The following is a 12443-nucleotide window of genomic DNA, read 5'->3' on the forward strand; positions in this document are numbered from 1 at the left end:
GTTGAAACTGCTTTTCGGGTTAAGTTCGAGGAACTCAGATGTCTCATTGGGGTCTTGGTCTTCTTCGAGGTCATCGAAGAACACTTTTAGTTTCATTTTCCTCAGAAGCCTGAACAAGTCTATTTTTTCTTTCAGCAATGTACTATTGCTCTGAGGGACAAAGAACAGGCCTTTACCGAAGTACCTGAAGTTCCAAGCGGGTCAGGGTATGTGATGAGATGTTAATCACTAGGTCTTTTTCTGGGTCTTCTTTCTCTGTGCATTTCTTCTTCTGTCTCTGTCTTGTTGGCCTTTTTCTAAAAAAGGCAGTTCCTCTGTTGCTGGTGTTTCTTCCAGTGAACCGGTTGCTTGGGAGGTTTCCGGTATCACTGTCTGGTCCATTTCCGTACTGGATGCGTCTGAGGTTGTGGCTTCGGCATGTGGTGTGGCTGGTTTTGGTGTCTGTCCCTGATAAGGCCTGTTTGGACGTTGTCCATAGTATTCCTGCCATGTGTACACTATGTCTAATTTATAGTCAAGTGTGTCCCTTTGAAATTTTCGTATTTTTTTAGTCTCCAGTTCCTGTTTGTATTTTTGAAGTTTCTGATTGGTATCGTCCAAAACCTCTTTAAGTTGATCCTCTGAGTAACATTTACTCAAGGATGCTTTAAGGATACCCACTTCTTCACTTAGTGTTTTGAGGTTGTGTGCCAATTCTTCTATAGTTAGGAGTATTAGGTCCAGTGAGCATTTGTTTAATATCTGGCGCCACCTTTTAACAAATGCTGGGTTTTCTTTGCATAAAGTCGGTTCCAAGTTAACTCTTAAACCGCAGGGTATTCTCTGTGCTTTATAGTAGCGGGCTAGGGTCGAGGCATGTAATTTGAGGTTGATTTCACGTCTTATTTTCCACTCCAGTTGTCTGATAAGAGCCTCTGGTTTTTCTGATGTTGTCAAGTCTTCACTTGTTAATTTAATTAGTGCTAGGATCCGATTTGCTTCTTCCTCACTGAAGCCTAATGTTTCTACTCTTCTATCTGTAGTTTGTTCAATGTTATTAAAGGACATTCTGTTTGAGTCGATTACTGGGTGGATAGGTATGTGCGCTCTCCCAAAAATCGTGGCTGATAGAACAACAATATGGCAGGGCAGCCATATTGCAATGTACTATTTATGGCCCCTTTTGGGTTCTGGGGTGCGGCCTTCTGCAGGCCGAGACAGCCACTCCGAGGAACGCCTTGGGCATCCCTGTAGCGAACCCCCTGTTGTGGAACTGGTGGAGGGAGCCGGGGGTGTGGCCAGGTGCCTTTGGTCCACTAAGGCCTGTACCAACTTGGACATAGACTCAGCCATGGTGGACATTACACTACTGCCCTCCCTCACACAGCGTGAAATCTGCAAGATGGCACTGGTGCATCTGCCCAGTGCCCGTGCGTTCCTACTCGAGCTGGCCTGTAGACCCTCACGCATGAGTTGTACCTCATGCAGGTACTGTTAGACGAGTGAAGTTAGTGCTTCCTGCCTTTGCTCCATTCTCAACAGGCGTCCTTCAATGTCCCTGACACTGTGCAGGGTTGGGGTTTGGGGGCTCCCTGGGCCCACGGATCTAAAGGGCATGGCTTCCTTGTAGCTCTGGTCTGAAGCAATGCTCTCTGCTCCACCATCCTCCGCAGTGTTCTCATCTGGACCTCCTTGTGGACCCCATTGCAGAAGGGGTGCAGGTGCCTCCTGGTTGTGGGGTGGCCGGGGTGGAGGTGCCTCCTGGTTTGGGGGTGGCTGGGGTGCAGTGCCACCTGGTTTGGGGGTGGCTGGTGTGCAGGTGCCTCCTGGTTGGGGGGTGGCTGGGGTGCAGGTGCCTCCTGGTTTGGGGGTGTCGGGGATGCAGGTGCCTTCTGGTTGGGTGGTGGCAGGGGTGCATGTGCCTCTGAGATTGTGGGTGGCTGGTGGGATGTAGATGCTGTTGCCCTCTCATGTCTGCCGGAGGATGCATTTGAGGCCTGTGTGGATGTGGTGGTGGTCCGTTGGCAGCGTGGCCTGGTGGCCCGGGATGTACTGGGCTTTTCACCCTCATTGGCAGATGATGTGCTTGAGGGAGTCAGAAAGTCAGGGCATCAGTGATGGGTGTGGATTGATGAGACAGACATAAGTGCTAGTACTTTCTGATAAAAATGCTGTCTCATGGACATGGTGGTGGCCATTGCATGGTGCACACAAGCCTGTGTCAGGGATGCTGTGCGGGGCATGTGCGGTGTGCCAACATGGTGTGTGCAGTGGCCTTTGTGTGGTCTACTGGTGTTTCCCGGTTAGGGTTCTATGGGTGTGCCACACAAGCTGTATGGTGTTGTGGCTGGCTGTGACATGGATGTGTTACACATTTTACTGCTGCCTATGGCACTTACTGCATTGGAGATGATTTGGCAGGATGGGCCATGGTGGATGGGACGAGTGGCGCATATGTATCATTGATGTGTGCGGCAGGTCATTTGCTGTTAGTGGAGGTTCTTGACACTGACGTTACTTTGGGCATGTGCAAGCACGGCGGTGACAACAGAAGTTGGGCTGTGTCAGGGGGATGTGTGTCTGAGTGCCAGCAGGTGCATTTTGTGAGGGCGATACAGGGGGCCTGTGTGATGGTCAATGTGTGAGTGTTGTATGAATGTGGTTTGGGTGCAAGGTCTATGTTGATGTGTGCAACTAGGTTGAGGGGGGCAGCAGGGCTGTACTGGCATTGGGCACAACAAACTTGACTTGCTTGCCTACTGTATTGTATACAGGGTGCAAGGTGTATGATCTGACATTGGCTTTACGGGTACTCACCAGCCTCCTCCGATGTCACACCTCTAGCCTCCACTGCACAATTCCCTCAATAGCCTCAAGGTGCAGTACACTACTGCATGTCTCCTCCTATGGCTGCAGATGGATGGGAGATGCAGGGCCGCCTCCTGTGACCATACCCTGGGTGCGCTGGGCCAACAGGAGGTTTTGCACCCTCAGATGAAGGCCATCCCACTTTTTGTGGCAGTGCTGGACTGTTCAGGGTGTTATCCTGACTGCTCTGATCTTCTGGGCCACCACCTCCCAGATTGCCTTCTCGTGCATCTGTGCCTGCCTTCTGCGGTCATTGCTGAAAACTTCACCAGCATGCCCAACTAGGGTGTCAGCCAGCATGCTTAATTCAGCCTCGGTGAACCGCGGCTTGCACCTCTGGGTTGTAGGTACCTTGGCAGACATGTCTCCTGTTGATAATCTGTGCTCGGGATGTGGCTGTGACTCCTGTGCACAGGGGATTGCAATGGATTGTGTTTTTTTAATGTCCGCTGGTCCATTTCCTGTTCCGGCGATCACGGTCATGGTAATAATGGCACCGTTGTTACTGGTGAGTCTGGTAGGGTGGAGCCGGATTTGGAGTCACTTTCACCGAGGGTGCCAGTATGACGGTTTTTGGGGGAGTTTTGTGGTATTACCGGCATGCCGTTGAAACCGTTTCCAGAATGCCGGAATGAGCGTGCACGCTGACACAGAATCAACCATTGATTCTGGCAGCTGTCCTTCATGGAAACAGTAGCACTGGCATGCAGGTAATTGCGATTTTTTTACCAGCTGACTCGTAATGAGGCCCAAAAACAATACAGTCAACAAGACGCAGAGCACAACATAAACCTAGAAGAAGAATGCAGACAATGGAAAGTAATGTCAGAAAAACAGTGGAGCACAAGACAGTGGGCCTCATTACGACCCAGGCGGTAAGTTACCGCCTGGGTCGTACCTTTACCACCATGGCGTAAACTATGTTTACGCCATGGTGGTTGGCGGACTTACCGCCCCATTCCGAGGTGAGTGGGGCGGTAAGTCCCCATTAACCCATTTACCCTTCCCCATTCCCATTTTTGCCCCATAGGGCATAATGGGAGTGGGGAAGGCATTAATTACGCCACCGTAAATTACGGTGGCGTAATTAACAACAAGGTCCCTTAGCGCCATGGATTTTAACACCTAGGTGTTAAAACCTCCATGGCGCTAAGGGACCTCGGAATCAGGCGGTAAGGGTCGGCGCTGTTTACGCCGCCATAAACCCCTTACCGCCTGGGTCCTAATGAGGCCCAGTGTCAGAATAGTACACAATAGATCGAAAAGGGAAGGGCTGAAATGTGAGAGGAAGTAAGGGAAACTCAGGAGGCGCGACAGAACAAGATGTGGGGACCTACGATGCGAGGGAGCACACATGGCTAGAGAAGCAATGGAGTGCACACAGCCAATTTGTGCGCATTAAGTTGTGGGCTAAGTATTTTTGAGCACAGCACAATACAAAATGCCCAGATTTGGTCCTGACCTTTTCACAGACAAGGAGGCCAAGAATTTTGAGGCAAGGTACAGCCAGGAGTTGTTTATGCACCTAGATTCTAGGAGCTGCACAGGGAGGGTGGAGATGTTGATGTGAAAGAGGTGACACTTGGGTTAATTTTTCCAGGTACTCTTTTACTTCATTGTGGTGGTGGAGAGTGGAGCTAAATTAAAATGAGGGAGTTGCAGGAGGGTGGCAGGACACTGGGTATTACATATTTTGGTTTTAGCAGAGCAAGAATAACGGAATTGGCGCTTTGTGGCAGGAAAACATGCACCCTTCTTCGATATGGGGAGTAACTGCATTTTTCCTCTCTCCAGCCCCTGCATCGCAGGTCCACGAGGAGAGCGAAGGGTGTGGTAAAGGAATGCAGGAGGCCCATATGCAGCAACAAATTACAGAAGTGTAACTAACATCTATGGATCAGATTCACATCACAGACAACTCGAGCTTCCCTCTTAGAATGCCTCTGAGGAACGTATCATCGTAGTTAACAGCCCACCCACCCACAATCTATAATTCTATATGTTGCTTGATATAACATGAGAGGGGCTTGTGTGTTTGCATAGCACATGTCTCCTGGCATAAAGAACGGTTTACACACTAATATCAGAATTCTAAAAATTAGACTGTACTGGTAAGAACAATATCCAACGACAAAGGGGTATTGGGTGACCTCACAATTGTTGTTACTTCAGTGTGCACAACAATCACAAAAGGCAAATCTGTATGTGGGTTTGTCCAGAGGCATATCACTAAATGCTAAAAGCTGGAGGACTGTGCTCTTTTGACAACCGCCTTCTTCCCAGCTGCTCTACCTGGACAAATCAATGCCCCTTAAGTGATAAATGTGCTCTGGCCTCAGGCTGCCCCTACTGCAGAGGCACGGTCTCTTTATATCATTTTGTGCTGGCAGGCCAAATGGAGTGGGTTTAAAATTGCTATAGATTTCGTGTGTTTGTGTGATTACATATTTGATTGCCGGCCTGGGTGAGGCAGCAGTACTGATTAGATAAATAATCTTTAAAAACATCGGAATATTTTTGTAAGTGTTCAACAAATGAAGCGGCCCGGTCATTTATTAGACGCTGCCACTTGTTTCCTAGCGCCCCAGTATTAGGAGGTGTGCGGTAGTGATGTATACGGTATGAGAGATGCGGCCTGCAGAGTGCCGGCTCTGCCTCTGCTGCTGCTGTCGCTGCGTGTGCGGCTCTGATTGAGGTGTTCTGGGTGAAAGGAGGTTGCTGGGGATTTTCTGACAAGGATACCCATGTTCTCGACCTGCTGCTGGGTGTTTTGAGGGATCTGTGCTGAGCCGCCTTTCGTCCGAGGGCCCGACCTGGAAGCCTGGACAGGGCTGGAGACGGGGGGGACACACTATTTTCTGCAATGTGAGGATGAACGGGCACCCGATGAGAGAACAGTCCTGGAATAAGGTAGGAGAGAAGAAGGTATTTCGCGAGGAGTCTGAGTCACTCCAGCCGCAATGTGTTGAACTCTGTAATACCTGCTCGCGCCGTGCCGTCGGGGTTTCAGCAGCTCGTGCCCCGTGGTGTATCCCGTGAGCAGACCTGCATGGCTGGACACACTGCAGCCTGACATCAGTCAGAGAGAATTCCCTTAGCAAGGGAGTTGAATCAGGCGCTGTCCTGGCTACCACGATGTTTTTTAACTCGATATTCTCTTAATGTAACTGTTGTTTTCATTGCAATGGTTTTGAAAAATATATATGTGTTCACTTAAAGTTAATGTGTGGGTATGCCTCAAGGAACCGCGAGCACGGCACTATGTGCGTCAGTGCAGCGCAAATTGCAGCCCATTCACTGAAACGTTGCAGTGGAACAGATTTTGCACAGGACGGCTAGTAGTCAGAGACGAGGAGGGGCACCCCAACATTACAGTGAATGTGTGTAATCTGTGCCCGCAGGATGGAAGCCCCCACCCCCTGTCGAGCGTGCGCCGTCACACTCCGCAGGCACTGATGCACCGTATGTATGCGGGGACACCGCTTTGCGTATCATTGCCAACTTCCTGTTATTCCCACATCCATGCATGAATGCCGCAGCGGGGATTTCTCTCTTGTGAAGTAACATTCATGTGTGTGCCCACGGCACACGCACGTCCCACAGCTCGAGGCAGGGAAGCCAATAGCATTGCTATATTTTGTGTGCGTCTCGCTCTTTTAGGAAATTCCCGAGTCTCTCCTCCACAATTACATTACCAATCATTCTGGGTAAAGAGCAATTAGTGATAACCGTGTAGAATATGCCTGATTGTGCGTGGGCAAGTGAGGCTGGTGGCACAGCCACGCTGCGCACACTGTCACACGGCATGGACTGCATCACCGGTTATTTTCAGAATGGGGGGACATGATGAAACTGCTAAGTAACCGGGCTATGCATTTAGCTTCCAGAGCTCGGCTGCTCTTATGTTATTTAAAGAATCCACGTTGCCGTGCATTTGCATTTCATTTCAGTGAGTGTGTACCAGCGTTCAGGGTGCATTGCAAGCCCTGGGTCTGCTCTGCTGTTCATGATAATGTCCCATGTGTGCTACCACCCACATTCTTTGCCTGTTTGCTGTACAGAGTTGATTGGTCTCCCCCATCTGTATTTGGAGTATCATACAGAGCATTCCTCGTGGTCTACTGGGACGCGGGTAAGGAGGGGGGTGACACAGTGCAAGAGATCGTATTCAACAGAACAGGTTTATGTGATATGGAAATTAAAGCAAATGTGTTCCCAACAGATGGTTTCCTGGTAACATTATTTGACTACTTCCTGTTTTCCTTTTCACTGCAGCATTGCAATCCAGCCATATTAAATAGGTCTTTGGAGCAAGCACTCGCTGTATACTGCAGCGTATCACCTGCAGACTGTGAGTGCCTTTGGTTTCCATGTGTTTGCAAGAAATATATTTAAGCTGGGTGTACTTCAGTGGGATTTGTGGGTATTGTGTACCGTGCTTGAGCATAAATAGGTGTCTAGACCTAACATTATTAGCAGTCCTAAACAAAAATTGATTGATAGCATTTTTTGAAAGAATTGATATTGTATTTGGCAACAGGTCCATTACTCAAAGAGATATGGCAAAGTATTGTACCGCGTGTATGGACACTGATGTAGCTTGTTGGCCGTGGAAGGGTGCTCCTTTGACAGCCTTCTGATTCCCTCATGTCATACCGGAAATGTGGTGTTATACGAAATTCAATAAAAAGAAGGCAAACGCCCAAGGGAGTGTGTGTCCTACATTGCGATGATTCATTTACCCGATGTGATACATGACTTAAAAAATGTGCGCTATAAATGACATCAGGGTGCGGGACCTAACTCAGTCACAACTCAGACAGCCTTACGAACTCCAGGAGCCCGGCATCATATCCATGACCCATCCCATTAAAGGAGACATTCGGATATACCAAATAGGATCCACACCACGCCACCCGTACGCAATGAGTGATTTATTAAGTCACGGAGTAGGCCAAGCTTTTGGGGAAAAGGATACGACGGGGACAACCGAGAACAAGGGCTACTTTAGGAATAGATTTGCTTTTCCTGTCTGATTAGCATTTTTGAAAACGTTGTATTGTATTCCAATTTTGTACCCACTATTTAACTGTGCATGATTCTAAAGTGACATATCAGAATTAGACATGATCCTCAGTCTATGTATTGGTGGATGTGCCGGTGCATGCATAATCCCCTCCATATGATGCTGGAATCAGGTGTCGATGCATGCTTTGGCTTGATTGGCACATTTAGTTACTTAGGGCAGTTTAAGAGCAGATGCCTAATTGATTGACATACTGCATGCTTAATCCAGTGTGGCAGAGTTAAAAAGTCTCTTATCCAGCTGGTGGGACTGTCTATAAGGATAGCGCGTCACTGGGTTGAAGTATTGCAATGGGGGTCCATGGACATGTTAAATGAAAGGCAGATTACAAGAGATGTGCATTGATATAGTTCAACCAAATATTGCATTCATTTTCACATCTGTAAAACAAGTTTGCTCTAGAGTGTAAAGAGGGCATGGGATCCAAATTGTTTCAGCTGGGAATCAGGTCATAACATTCTATTGTGTTCTGGATGGCTGTTCAGATGTTTGTTGGGGGATTTCTGGAAGCATGACAACCTATTTAATATCATTACCCAAAGCTATGATTAGGCAGTGACTATTGCTGCAGTCAAATACTATTTATCTTTGAGCTTGGTCAGTAGTGTGTTAATGCAGCGGGAAACATAAGCTGATTGTGATTCCTTGTGATCTCTTCAATATGGCGGCCAACAGGCAACGCGATGTCTTTGCAGAATATAAGTTAGAGTGTTCGACCAATTTGCTATGAGGGAGGTTCTGCTTTCATTGGTGAGTTTGTTATAGCATATTAGACTTTACTACACTCCACTACATCTAAACCTATGTACATGTCCTTCTTCCATGTGGAAGTTGATTAATGAAAAACGTGTTTGCTCTGATAATGACATGTCATTAAACATGATACAATTCTTGAAAATGTGGGGAGCCTTTTTTATTGGGTACCTCCTCAAGTGGACCTCAGCGCCCTTTTGATAATAGTTTATGATTCACCAATTCCGGTCGCATGCCTGGGTAACAACGGAGTCTTCCTGGCCCCCTTACTCCGTTCGAAAATATGTATAAGAGTTGTGTTACTCTTACTAATATCATGCACCCTTGTCGTAACGTTGTAAGAAAGGATCAATCAATGCTTCTTATACTCCAAGTCAAGTTATTGATCTTTTATTTCTCCATTAATTCTTAGAAAAATGCCCTATATGATTACACGTGTACATCCTTTCTTACAACGTTACGACAAGGGCGCATGATATTAGTAAGAGTAACACAACTCTTATAAACATGATACAAGGCTTGATCGTCACATTATTAACATGAAAGTAACACATGTTTTGCCAAATTTGTTATTTTACTTTGATTTGATTTTAGGGTGTTTATCAGTTATCCTGTGAGCTTCAATTGGTTGAAGATTATGCATCAGTTTGAGCAGCTAATTAAATCTTTCTACCAACACGCAAACACGTGTTGATGATTTTAGTTTGGGAATCTTCAATTGTACAAGGAACTGAAAATGGCACCCAATCGTCACTGGGATCAATCCTGCACATCTGATTACCTAATGGGATCAAATGTTCAATGAGACTGCTTCCCATTCCTCGTACACTTCAGGAAGGAAACAAATACTCGGATCATTAAGGAACATTACAAGTGTGGCTGTAAGTGGTAAAGTTGGCGGTAACTCTGTTTTCTGGCAATTTTACCACTATGCTGTGCCAAGCTATGAGTTTGGGCCTGGAGTGGAGGATCTGCTTCCAGGAAAATGCTAGAGGTAAATCCTCACAATCATCGCCAAGGAATCGTCAGAATTGGCGGAATTACTGTGGTGGAAATTCTGCCACGCTAAGTCTGCCAAAAAATCCCAATTCGGTCCATTGGACCCAACATAAATGGGGAATTACACCGCAACCACAACTTGTTGTCAGGCGGTAATTCCTCCTGACCAAGTGGTGGCAATTTAGGGCGATTCTTTGGCAGATGTACCGCAAAATTACTGCCTCACTTGTAATGAGGTAGAGAATGCTTCAATCCACGCTTAGAAACCTCTGGGTATTAAGCGCGTTATGAATATGCGACTAAGACAAAACAATTACGCAACTAAAGAAAAAAAAATCCTGTAACAGTGCCTCGATGCCTGCTGGCTGTGTGAGCGCTTTAAAAATGCAAAATAAATAAATAAATAAAATAAATGCTCTACATTGACCCGATGTACCTCCACTTCGTCGTCTTGTTCTCTCCTCTCCCCAGATCTCCTTATTCTTTTTTCTATGTATTGTCCATCTATTGTATACAACACCCTGATGAAACTTTCTTCAATAATGCCTGTAACCACTTTTTAAACTGTCTGTAACAGCCCTGTGATACCTTTGGGTCTGGGCGTACAATAAATGTAATAAATAAATAAAAATAAATACAATGCTTGCCAGCTAGGTTTGCCCTATATAATTCTTCAGTGGAAAAACTTTGTAAAAGGGATATTATGGTTAAAAGTAAAACTGAAAAAGCCCCAGAAATTCACCAGTTAAGCAACCATAAATCATGCCACCAATCTGCACTGCTAAGACTAACACCCAGGACATCAAAGATGACATCACAAATGTCATTGATGACATCACTGATGACATCACATATCTGGGCCACTTGTTTTTGTTCACTGACATATGTAGGCCAGGTGAATGTGTTCACTGACAGTCAGAATAGTACAAATCAAAAGGTGCTATATATCTAGATGTTAACCTTGTCATATGTTCTTAAAGTACTTTCTGTAGGGTTTGGTCTCAGCTCATGGTGCATGTACATGGGCAAATAAAGAGGCCTCAAACACACATTTCATTTGCATACATAAAGATAAACTATAATGTTATTAACCTTTTCTGATGATACTGTTTCTTTCTTCCTTACTTTAGTTGTCCTCTATGTGCCTCTAATTTGTGTGCATTGTGGGTCTTCATATATATTGGTTGTACTTGCACAACTGTGTAGTAAGTCTTGAATTGTTAGCTAGTTATTACGCAAAACTCTGATAAGGTAGCTTTCATTATTGTACTATCCAAAATGTCAAGATTATAAATATTGTAAATTTATGGTGCATGCACAGCCATTGCCTTTGTTTATGTATGATTGGGTTCCTCTATTAACAGTAACACTCAAATTCAATGTTGTTCAGATGAGTACATTCTTTAACAGATTAAGTAGTTCATGATAGGTCTCCCAATCACCCCTGACAACATTATAAACACAACCCATTGTAGGGACGTTTCATCAAAATTGTTTTCACATGTGATGTCATCAGTGATGTGAAAAATTACATTTGTGATGTCATCTTTGATGTTCTGGGTGTTAGTGTTAGCAGTGCAAACTGGTGGTGCGAGTTATGGTTGCTTAGCTCCACATAATTGGTGAATTTCTGGGGGTTTTCGGTTTTACTTGTAATCATAACGTCCTTTCAACAAAGTGTTTCCATTGAATTTTATAGGTTTTTATTAGTGCAACTTAACCATAGCGTCCCTTTATATCTCTCTCTCTAATATATATATATATATATATATATATATATATATATATATATATATATATATATATATATATATATATGTATATATAAAACAACAATTCAACTGGCAAGCAGTCATATATTTAAGGTGACTTTATCACCAGTACCAGAAAAAAGTGCTTATATTATTTAAAATAAGCAAAACATTGTTTGCAAAATCATTTAATTCATGAGCAGAACAATAATAATGTGCCTGTGTACACGGGTTTTAAATAGCCACCCGTCCCATCCCTATTCTGGACTTCATCAGGCAAATGTGATGAACAAGCCGTTTGGTTTCTATATTTGATCTCAGAAACTGGAACATCATTACAGTCCATGTGTGTATTCAGTCAGATGACTATGAGTACACATTCACATAGAAGTCTAGTGTGTATATAAGCAGCATTTTTAAATAGTATAGCGTATATTATAATGCAATGTTAAATCCATAGTTTAAACGAAATAATGCCAATGCCTTAATAATATATGTCAGCAAGTACCAACACAATAGCAAAAATGAGTGGCAGCGGCAGGTGTGACAAACAGGAATGGTGCTCTACGCAACATGTAAAGGAGTGTATATTTCTCATATATCAAGAGAAATATATATGTGTATAATAAGCCAAGTCTAGCCCAAGTGGGCTTACCTGTCTACTGTGTTAGTGAACTTAGTCACATAGTAATTAGAGGTTAAATACAAGAAAGAATGTACACAAAATGTATATAAGTCCACTTATTTTTACCATATAACATTGACAAAGACAACTTACCAAAATAACACAGATGAGAGGGACTGAATGTAATGATAGTTACTTTGTAATTCTACAGATTTATGTCAATAACACATACATTTCCTCAGAACTGTTATGACCCTTTGGTTTTAATGTTTTCATTTGTATAATTAACCTAGATTCTAAACAGTTGTTTTTCTCGAACCCCTTTTACGCTTATGTTCCTTGACATATGCTAAGGCACCACATATCACAGGGGACACAAATC

General features: G+C 44.6%; 1 protein-coding gene across 14 annotated transcripts in view; it reads left to right on the forward strand.

Moving 5' to 3' along the window:
- Positions 1–5486: 5486 nt before the first annotated feature.
- Positions 5487–12443, forward strand: part of DAB1 (DAB adaptor protein 1) — a 4845894-nt gene continuing 4838937 nt past the window's right edge. For 3 of the 14 annotated variants that reach the window (XM_069642094.1, XM_069642098.1, XM_069642099.1), the window contains exon 1: positions 5487–5757. The gene's annotated coding sequence lies outside the window, so the exon portion shown is untranslated. The remainder of the gene's footprint in view (positions 5758–12443) is intronic. The other 11 variants (XM_069642088.1, XM_069642093.1, XM_069642091.1 and 8 more) reach the window with 6 other exon arrangements.

The sequence above is a fragment of the Ambystoma mexicanum genome, chromosome 1q (genome assembly GCF_040938575.1).
Source record: "Ambystoma mexicanum isolate Mex_15411 chromosome 1q, UKY_AmexF1_1, whole genome shotgun sequence".
Classification (NCBI taxonomy): domain Eukaryota; kingdom Metazoa; phylum Chordata; class Amphibia; order Caudata; family Ambystomatidae; genus Ambystoma; species Ambystoma mexicanum.